General features: G+C 41.9%; 1 pseudogene; it reads right to left on the bottom strand.

The window, feature by feature from the left end:
- Positions 1-9,746: 9,746 nt before the first annotated feature.
- On the bottom strand, positions 9,747-10,384 carry LOC123791612 (large ribosomal subunit protein uL1 pseudogene; annotated as a pseudogene).
- Between the last annotated feature and the right edge of the window lie 592 nt (positions 10,385-10,976).

Genomic DNA, 10,976 nt, shown 5'->3' with positions numbered 1-10,976 from the left:
AAGTATGAGTAGCATTGAAAGAATGAAGTTCTTGTAAATACTATTATTCACACCTTCTCAAAACTCCCTTTCCTTTACGAGAGTTATGGATTTTCCCCTTTTTTCCATTCCCATATTAAAATTCCCCAATCATTGAACTCAACAAATTTGATGAACTGAATATTGTTCCAGAATTTTCTGTAAATGCTAGTGTTTTATTCAAATGTATTTTTTCATAAGAATTTTTTTTATAATGATTTTTTATTATATTATGTTAGTCACCATACAGTACATCCCCGGTTTTCGATGTAAGGCTCGATGATTCATTACTTGTGTATAACACCCAGTGCACCATGCAATACGTGCCCTCCTTCTACCCATCACCGGTCTATCCCATTCCCCCACCCCCTCCCCTCTGTAGCCCTCAGTTTGTTTCTCAGAGTCCATAGTCTCTCATGTTTCATTCCCCCTTCTGATTACCCCCCCTTTCTTTATCCCTTTCTTCCCCTACTGATCATTCTAGTTCTTATGTTCCATAGATGAGAGAAATCATATGATAGTTGTCTTTCTCTGCTTGACTTATTTCACTAAGCATTATCTCTTCCAGTGCCGTCCATGTTGTAGCAAATGTGGAGAACTCATTCTTTCTGATTGCTGAGTAATATTCCATTGTATATATGGACCACAACTTCTTAATCCAGTCATCTGTTGCAGGGCATCTCGGCTCCTTCCACGATTTAGCTATTGTGGACATTGCTGCTATGAACATTGGGGTGCATATGGCCCTTCTCTTCACTACGTCTGTATCTTTGGGGTAAACACCCAGTAGCGCAATGGCTGGATCATAGGGTAGCTCAATTTTTAACTTTCTAAGGGACCTCCACACTGTTTTCCAGAGTGGCTGTACCAACTTGCATTCCCACCAACCATGTAGGAGGGATCCCCTTTCTCCACATCCTCTCCAACAATTGTTGTTTCTTGCCTTGTCTATTTTTGCCATTCTAACTGGCGTAAGGTGGTATCTCAGTGTGGTTTTGATTTGAATTTCCTTGATGGCTAATGATTTTGAACATTTTTTCATGTGTCTGTTAGCCATTTGTATGTCTTCATTGGAAAAGTGTCTGTTCATATCTTCTGCCCATTTTTTGATTTGTTTATTTGTTTCTCGTGTATTGAGTTTGAGAAGTTCTTTGTAGATCTTGGATACCAGTCCTTTATCTGTAGTGTCATTTGCAAATATCTTCTCCCATTCCGTGGGCTGCCTCTTAGGTTTTCTGACTGTTTCCTTGGCTGTGCAGAAACTTTTAATCTTGATGAAGTCCCATAAGTTCATTTTATCTTTTGTTTCTCTTGCCTTTGGGGATGTATCATGAAAAAGGTTGCTTTGGCCGATGTCGTAGAGGTTGCTGCCTATGTTCTCCTCTAGAATTTTGATGGATTCCTGTCTCACATCAAGGTCTTTCATCCATTTGGAGTTTATTTTTGTGTATGGTGTGAGATAGTGGTCAAGTTTCATTCTTTTGCAGGTAGCTGTCCAATTTTCCCAGCACCATTTATTGAAGAGACTGTCTTTTTTCCATCAGATGTTTTTTCCTGCTTTATCAAATATTAGTTGCCCAAAGAGCTGAGGGTCCATTTCTGGGCTCTCTATTCTGTTCCATTGGTCTATGTGTCTGTTTTTGTGCCAGTACCATGTTGTCTTTGTGATCACAGCTTTGTAGTACAGCTCGAAATCCGGCATTGTGATGCCCCCAGCTTTGTTTTTCCTTTTCAACAGTTCCTTGGAGATTCGGGGCCTTTTCTGGTTCCATACAAATTTAAGGACTATTTGTTCCAGTTCTTTGAAAAACGTTCTCGGTATTTTGATCAGGATAGCATTGAAAGTGTAGATTGCTCTGGGTAGCATGGACATTTTAACTATGTTAATTCTTCCGATCCATGAGCATGGAATATCTTTCCATCTTTTTATGTCTTCCTCAATGTCTTTTAAGAGTGATTTATAGTTTCTAGAATAAAGGTCCTTTACGTCTCTGGTTAAGTTAATTCCAAGGTAACGTATGGTTTTTGGTGCTATTGTAAATGGGATGGATTCCCTAATTTCTCTTTCTTCGTTCTCGTTATTCGTGTACAGAAATGCAACTGATTTCTGAGCATTGATTTTGTATCCCGCCACGTTACTGAATTGCTCTATAACTTCTAATAGTTTGGGAGTGGCTTCTTTTGGGTTTTCCATATAGAGTATCATGTCATCTGCGAAGAGAGACATTTTGACTTCTTCTTTGCCGATTTGAATACCTTTGATCCCTTTTTGTCGTCTGATTGCTGTTGCAAGGACTTCTAGTACTATGTTGAATAATAGTGGCGAGGGTGGGCATCCTTGTCGTGTTCCTGATCTTAAGGGAAGGGCTTCCAGCTTTTCCCCATTGAGAATAATATTTGCAGTAGGCTTTTCATAGATGGCTTTTATGAGATTGAGAAATGTACCTTCTATTCCTACACTCTGAAGGGTTTTAATCAGGAAAGGATGCTGTATTTTGTCAAATGCTTTTTCGGCATCGATTGAGCGGCTCATATGGTTCTTGAGTCTTTTCTTGTTGATATGATGTATCACGCTGATTGATTTGCGAATATTGAACCACACTTGCATCCCAGGTATGAATCCCACTTGATCGTGGTGGATAATCCTTTTAATGAACTGTTGGATTCTATTAGCAAGTATCTTGTTGAGGATTTTGGCGTCCATATTCATTAGGGAAATCGGTCTGTAATTCTCCTTTTTGAGGGAGTCTTTGCCTGGTTTGGGGATCAAGGTAATATTGGCCTCATAGAATGAGTTTGGTAGCTTTCCTTCTGTTTCTATTTTTTGAAATAGCTTTAGGAGAATAGGTATTATTTCTTCTTTGAATGTTTGGTAGAATTCCCCAGGAAAACCGTCCGGGCCTGGAGTTTTGTTATTTGGAAGGTTGTTTATCACTGACTCAATTTCTTCATAATTAATTGGCCTGTTTAAGAAATCAATTTCTTCCTGTTTCAATCTTGGTAGTTTATAGGTTTCCAGGAAGGATTCCATCTCTTCCAGATTGCTTAGTTTATTGGCATATAGCTGTTGATAAAAATTTCTAATAATCCTTCCAATTTCAATGGTGTTCATCGTGACCTCTCCTTTTTCATTCATAATTTTAATAATCTGGGTCCTTTCTCTTTTCTTTTGGATAAGTCTTGCCAGAGGTCTGTCAATTTTATTGACTCTCTCCAAGAACCAGCTTCTAGTCCTGTTGATCTGCTCTACTGTACTTCTGGTTTCTGCTTGATTGATTTCAGCTTTAATTTTGGTCAACTGCTTCCTTGTGCGTGGATTAGGCCTGTCCCTCTGTTGCTGTTCCAGCTTCTTGAGGTGAGAATATAAAAACTGCATTTTAGATTTTTCTATTCTTTTGAGTGAGGCTTGGATGGCTATGTATTTCCCCCTTAGGACTGCCTTTGCAGTATCCCATAGGTTTTGGACTGTTGTATTTTCATTCTCATTGGTCTCCATAAATTGTTTAATTTGATTTTTGATTTCCTGGTTTATCGAGTCATTCCTGAGCAGGATGGTTCTTAGTCTCCAAGTGTTTGAGTTTCTTCCAAATTTTTCCTTGTGGTTGAGTTCCAATTTCAGAGCGTTGTGGTCTGAGAATATGCAGGGGATAATTTCAATCTTTTGGTATCGGCTGAGACCTGTTTTGTGTCCCAGAACATGGTCTATTCTTGAAAATGTTCCATGGGCATTAGAATAGAATGAGTATTCTTTGGTTCTGGGGTGTAGTGTTCTATATATATCTAAGAGGTCCAACTCGTCGAGTATGGCATTCAAAGCCTTTGATTCTTTGCTTAGTTTTTGCCAGGGTGTTCTGTCTATTTCTGAGAGTGGAGTGTTGAGGTCCCCTACTATTAATGTATTTTTATCTATATGTCTCTTTATTCTGGTTAAGAGTTGGCTTGTGTATCTTGCTGCTCCCCTGTTGGGGGCATATATATTTATAATTGTCATATCCACTTGTTGAATACTTCCTTTAAGAATAATATAGTGCCCTTCTGCATCTCTAACTATAGTCTGTAGTTTAAAATCCAGTTTATCTGATATGAGAATTGCTACCCCAGCTTTCTTTTGAGGTCCATTTGCGTGAAAGATGGTACTCCATCCCCTTACTCTCAGTCTGAATGCATCTTTGGGTTTGAAATGAGTCTCTTGTAGACAGCAAATGGATGGGTCATTTCTTTTTATCCAATCTGCAACCCTGTGGCGTTTAAAGCAAGAATTTAAACCATTAATGTTAAGGCTGAGTACTGAGAGATATGCTTTTAATTCTGCCATGTTTTCAGTAAAGTCTTTGTTTGTATTGGCTGTGACTTTCTGTTTTGTATAACTCTTGGGGCCTTTTTACTTTTATAGAACCCCCCGTAATACCTCCTGTAGGGCTGGTTTCGTGGTTACGAAATTGGCTAGTGACTGTCGATTCTGAAATGTCTTTATTTCTCCATCAATTCTGAATGACAGCCTTGCTGGATAAAGGATCCTTAGCTGCATGTTTTTCTCTGAAAGAGCTTTAAAAATGCTCCCCCAACCCTTTCTCTCATTCCAGGTCTGTGTAGACAGGTCTGACGTAATTCTGATGCCTTTGCCTTGGTACGTGAGAAATTTCTTTGCCCTGGCCGCTTTCAATACTGTATCCTTGGATGTAATATTTGCGAGTTGCACTATGACGTGACGTGGTGTAGGTCTGTCATGGTTGAGCTTGGGTGGGGTCCTCTCTGCCTCTTGGACACGAATTTTTGTTTCCCTTGCTAGATTAGGGAAGTTTTCAGCTACAATTTGTTCAAATATCTCTTCTAGACCTCTGTTTTTCTCCACCCCCTCGGGGATGCCGATGATTCTAACATTGGATCGTTTTGTTGAGTCAGTAATCTCCCGTAGCCAACATTCGTGGGCGTGGATTTTTTTAAGACCATCTTCTATTTTTATTTTTTCCTCTATTAACCCATCCTCCAATTCACTAACCCTTTCCTCTGCTTCCGTGACCCTGGCTGTCAGAGCCTCTAGTTTTGCCTGCATTTGGCTCATAGAATTTTTAATTTCTGTCAAATTCGCTCTCATTTCTGCCCTTAGGGATTCTATATTCTCAGTAACATTTTCCTGAATACTTTTTTCAAGTCTACTCATTATCTTGACCATTGTTACCTGAATTCCATTTCTGATAATTTGGTTACATCCATATCCGTTACTTCTGTGGCAGAGGCCACTGACTCACTGTCTTTTCTTTGCTGGGGGGGGCTTCTCCTTCTTGTCATTCTGATGAGGAGAGGTTGCGGGGTTTCCAGAGCCCAAATTATTGACTGGGTCCCAGGCCGTGCCCCTTGTTTTATAGGGATCTTAGAGATGTTGGCTTCTTCTTTAAAGATTTTATTTATTTACTTATCTGAGAGAGGCAGACAGACAGCAAGAAGGGAACAGAAGCAGGGGAGTGGGAGAGGAAGAAGCAGGCTCCCAGCGGAAGAGCCCGATGAGGGACTCCTTTCCGGAACGCTGGGATCACACCCTAAGCCCGAGACAGGCTCTCAATGACTGCGCCACCCAGGCGCCTCGGGTTGTGGGCTTCTTGATTTTTCAGCCTGCCTTCTGGGGGAGGGGCCTGCCGCGCCGATACTCAGGCAACCCTGTTTGGGTAGAGTCTCCGCGTCCCCTGCGAGGGGGGATAGGGATGGGCATGCTGTGAGCCGGTATTTCCAGGCTTTTGTTCTCTGGCGGCTTTCCCTGGCGGCCGGCTATGCCTCTTCTGAGGGTCAGAGCAGCAGAGGCTGCATTGTCACAGAACAGAGGGATTGCGGCCTGTTCTCCACTGATGGTCTGGCCACTTTAACTCCATTACTGTTGGTGCTGCTCAACCCTGCAGCGTCCCGGGATGTGAGCACCAACTCGGCGTCCCTGCCCTCACTTCCAGGGCCGGCGCGTCTCTGTCCTTTGTGTTTCTAATGCCACCAGCCACCGGCCGCCCCGCATGCTCCCAGGTCTCCCAGTCTCAGTCTATGCCCCGTGAGCACACCTCGATTCCGGAGTTTCGGGAGAAGCCTGGTGGCACGCACCCGGTTCAGGGTCTCAGTCTGCTGTTTCGTGGGTGCCAACCGCGAGTCCGCCCGCTCCCCTGTGCAGGTGGCCCGCCAGCCGCCAGCCGCCCCGCGCGCGCGCGCGCGCGCGCTCCAGGAGCTCCCTGTCTCAGTCTGGATCCCGTGAGCACACCGGGATTCCGGTGTTCCGGGAGATACCTGGTGGCGCGCGTTCACGGCTCACCGGTCTCAGTCCGCTCTCTCGAGGGTGCCCTCTGTGAGTCCGCCCGCTCCCCCGTGCAGGTGGCTGCCGCTTCCCGGCCCCCAAATGCGGCGGCTCCCTCCCCCTTCCGTTTATCTTCCGATATCTGTGCACGGTTTACAGCTCCCCTCTTCGTACCTCAATACTCAGCGCTGGAGATGTTCATTTGTAGAGTCCCAGATGCATCATCCTGCGTCTCAGGCTGATTCCGTGGTTATTTAGGCTGGTCTGGTACCTATCCAGCTCGACTCAGGGGACCGGCTGAAAAAGGGGTCCCCTACTCCTCCGCCATCTTAACTCTATTCCTAATTCCTCATAAGAATTTTTTTATTATGTTATGTTAGTCACCATACAGTACATCATTAGTTTTTGATGTAGTGTTCCATGATTCATTGTTTGCCCATAAACACCCAGTGCTCCATGCAATATGTGCCCTTCTTAATACCCATCACCAGGCTAACCCATCCACCCTCCCCACTCCCCTCTGAAACCCTCAGTTTGTTTCCTGGAATCCATAGTTCTCCTGGCTCCTCTCCCCCTCTGATTTCCCACCCCTTCATTTTTCCCTTCCTTCTCCTAATGTTCTCCATGCTATTCCTTATGTTCCACATGTAAGTGAAACCATCTGATAATTGTCTTTCTCTCCTTGACTTATTTCACTCAGCATACTCCCCCCAATTCCATCCATGTCGATTCAAATGTATTTGGATGAAGTAATACCTTCGGCTTAATGAGTATGATTTTGAATGGTAGTGGTTTGCCTTTGAAGAGACACTGGGCATTTAGTATGATGGAAAGCGCGTCAGGATAGGTGAGGATTTCTGAACTTTTCATTCTTACCCAGTAACAGGAATGAATGTTATTAGAAAATTTTTATTCTATTTGTCATTTCCATGAAATCGAATAAACACAATCACCAGGGGACCGGGAATAAAATATAAATATCTACTTAAATATTTTGAAAGATTAGAAACTCATACATATTAAAAATATTTATACTATTTATAATAATTATGATGCTAATGAGGAGGAAGAGAAGGAAGGTAGAAGGAGGAGAAGATAACATAAAATTTTCCATCAATTCCTACATTCTAGATCTATTGTTTTCTTTGTATTGATTCGTTCAATCCCGGCAACAACTTTATGGGGTGCTATTAATTACTAATCTCCCTTAGCCAGATGTGTTTTTCTTTAGGTAGTCAAATACCTCCAAACATCAAAAAGTAGGTGGAGAACAATGTAAAATACATCTAATGTATCAAATGGATGAAACTATGATGAACCAGTGGAAGTGCACCTTTCTGGAGAACTGAGCGGTATTTGTGGCATCTAGAGCTGACTTCAGGGTTTTAGGAAGTATGGAAGAGAACTAACACCTACGGATAATGTTCTACACACTCTACTTTGTATTAAGCAAATCACATGCACTATTTATTTTACAAAATCTCTGAGAAAGTGAACATTATTACTTCTAATTTATAGGTGAATGAACACAATGAAATTGAGGTTGAAAGTTCAATGTACAGTGGCACCTGGATGGCTCAGTCTTAAGCATCTGCCTGATGCTCAGGTCATGATCCAGCCTGGCATCGGGCTCCCTTCTCAGCCGGAAGCCTGCTTCTCCCTCTCCCTCTCCCTCTGCCCTTGCTTGTGTTCCCTCTCTTGCTGTCTCTCCCTCTGTCAAATAAATAAATAAAATCTTAAAAAAAAAGGAAGAGAAAGAAAGTTCAATGTACAGTGATTGCAGCTTTCAGAAATGGGAATTCAATCACTTTTCTTCCACCTCAAAACCCAGACTAGTTGGGTTACGTTCACTCATCACATTGGCTTTCATTTGTAATAATTTATAAAGAAAAGCTCATGTTCAATACTAGAATTGTTACATTAAAGGACTTTCTAAAGTGTAATGAACTCATTCTAGCTTTTCTTACTTATGGCAGGCTTTGGGGGGAGAGGGATGAAGAAGGAGCATTCTTGCTCTAAATGATCTCAGATTTTAGTGGGCAGAAAAACACCATGTAACTAACACTTAATTTGATAAATGTAGCGACTTGGGCATGAGTAGCCTATAGGCCAGGTGATGTTATCATTGTCAAAGAAAATGTCAGTTTTCCTGCCTCTTCTCTTAGCACAATTATGGTCAGTTTCACAATAATTGCTAGACGTTGGTTCTTTTTAACCCTAAAGTCACATGCATAAGACAAACCTTGTCTGCTTTGCCTGTCATCCTCGTTTTCACTTTTATTTTATTTCTTGGTCATTACCATATATGTTTTTTAAAAAGTCACATGATTTCCTCAGTAAAAAGGGGTTTTGGGAATAGGATTATGATACTCTCCAAGACTCTCCAGCAAGATTCCCTTTACCCTCAAACCATGGTGTGAATCATACATTCATCTCACACTCAGTTTAACCTGTTACCACTCCACATCTAATACTCTCTCAGATCTATTTCAAAGACTTTATATCAGTGACCACAGTCTAGATTTCTAAGACTTTTACAGGCATTTATCACTTTACATTAGGAAACACTGATATATATTTGTCACATTAAATCCATGTACAAACAAAGCAAACTAAAAGAAAAACCAGTAATAATACTTACTACCTCTGTGTGGATATTAACAGCTTATTATAAGCAGAATAGGAAACTCACAATTATAAATTTCTTCCTAATTCTTATGGTGAAAATTATTCAGATGTTTCTTCTTTTTTTTAAAGATTTTATTTATTTATTTGACAGAGAGAGACAGCCAGCTAGAGAGGGAACACAAGCAGGGGGAGTGGGAGAGGAAGAAGCAGGCTCCCAGCAGAGGAGCCTGATGTAGGGCTCGATCCCATAATGCCGGGATCATGCCCTGAGCTGAAGGCAGACGCTTAACCACTGTGCCACCCAGGCGCCCCCAGATGTTATTTGTAAAAAGACTATCAAAGCAACTACATTGCAGGCATTTGCTAGCCATTTGGATTAATAGAAGAGACCATCTCCACCTTACAAGATTTCAAGCAACAGATTAAAAAGGTAGACATCTAGATATGGTATTAATCTTTCAGAAATCCATATACCTGGGGCCATATGAATATAAAATATGGGATTGCTCACAACATTTGCAGTAATGCAGTAAGAATTCCAAGTAAGAATAAGAAATATAATTAAATGGATATTCTGGGCAAACAGAATAATGATTGCAATTAACACAGTTGTGAAAGGGGGAGAAGTGAATGGTGAATTGAATGGGAAGCAACAGAAAGCAACAAGTAGCCCTTACTTCTCTTTTCTGCTTTCCATGAGAAGCTAATTTTATTGATTCAATTTATTATGCACAGAAGAAATTATGCTATAAAACCAATACGTTCCTCATGTGAACATTATATATTTTTTTCTTTTTCTTAATAGTAGCACTAGGGTTTATTAAGGTGTGCCTTAGTACAGGTGCTGGGGCTTGACCTTGAGCGCTTTTGATGTATAAAGCCCAGACCTTCTGCCAATTCTTCTTGAGCAATGACACCAGGAAACTGACAGCTAAGTGGACGTTGTACACAAGCTCATCGTCTGCCATCTTCATGCGCCAACCACCACTGCCAGACATAACGCCTTCTTCATCTGGAATTGGATGGTGGACTTCACTTCATCCACTTTGGCCCCCAGTTCTCTTGTGGGTCAGCATGGAAGGGAACTTGCCAGCCTTACTCAGGCCTGGACCCAAACCTTGTGGGATCTGCTTGATCAGAGATTCTGAAGCCAAAAAGCATCACACTTCTTGAACAGCTTCTTGATGAAATTTTTTTTCTTGTTGAGTTTCTTCTATGTCTCAGTATCCATGTGGGGAGTATCCACGACGTTGACCTCCTCAGAGTGCTGCTGGTCCCCCAAAACTTGGGGCAGGGAGTGGACTGAAGCCTGATGGTGCCCGAGAAGCACTTGTCCTTCTGAGGGTGGTAGTTCTTCAAGCTGACCTGCAGCTCCACCGTCTCCAAAACCTTCCGGCGCTGGCATTGGTTCCCCTGCAGGAGTTCCCACACCACCAGTGCAGGGTGTCACTTGGAGACTTTGCTGCTCATGGTGCCTCAGGCCACAATAACCAGATGAAAGAGCAATACTATATGTTTTAGACTGTGTTAAACATTTTACCTACCCCACCCCCCCCAAGATAGTAACAATTCCTTTAAGTGGGTATGCTTTTCTCCTCCTTTTAAAGAATGATACAGATAGGCATAGGAAACAAATGATGTCTATATGGCCAGTATACATTGGAACAGTGATTCAGATCAAAGCTATGCCCCCTCCCCATGAAACCATTGTACCAATTACTGGGGGAGGTGAGAAATCTTGCAATACAAGCATATACGAGGAAATCTTAGAATTTCAGAATAGGATGTTATTTATTTCACAAATACTTTCTTTCACAAGAGTCCTAACTAAGCCCATCTAAACTGCCAGACTTGGCTTATGGGGACTTCTCTCAAAATAACATAGCTCAGAAAATTAAAAATTCAGAAGACAATGGCTCCTTTGCAATTAAACTTAAATCCTTAACTTAAATGCCGAAAATCACTTCCATTAAAGAAACCCAGAATCCCGAACTCTTCCACTGGTAATCTCAGATGTGACATATACCTGTATGATAATATCATCTCTCATCGGCAAGAGTCT

The sequence above is a fragment of the Ursus americanus genome, chromosome 17, assembly GCF_024610735.1.
Source record: "Ursus americanus isolate L20-20 chromosome 17, mUrsAme1.1.p, whole genome shotgun sequence".
In the NCBI taxonomy this organism is placed as follows: domain Eukaryota; kingdom Metazoa; phylum Chordata; class Mammalia; order Carnivora; family Ursidae; genus Ursus; species Ursus americanus.
The sequence above is the reverse complement of the archived record's forward strand: the minus strand, read 5'-3'. Positions and strand labels throughout refer to the sequence as shown.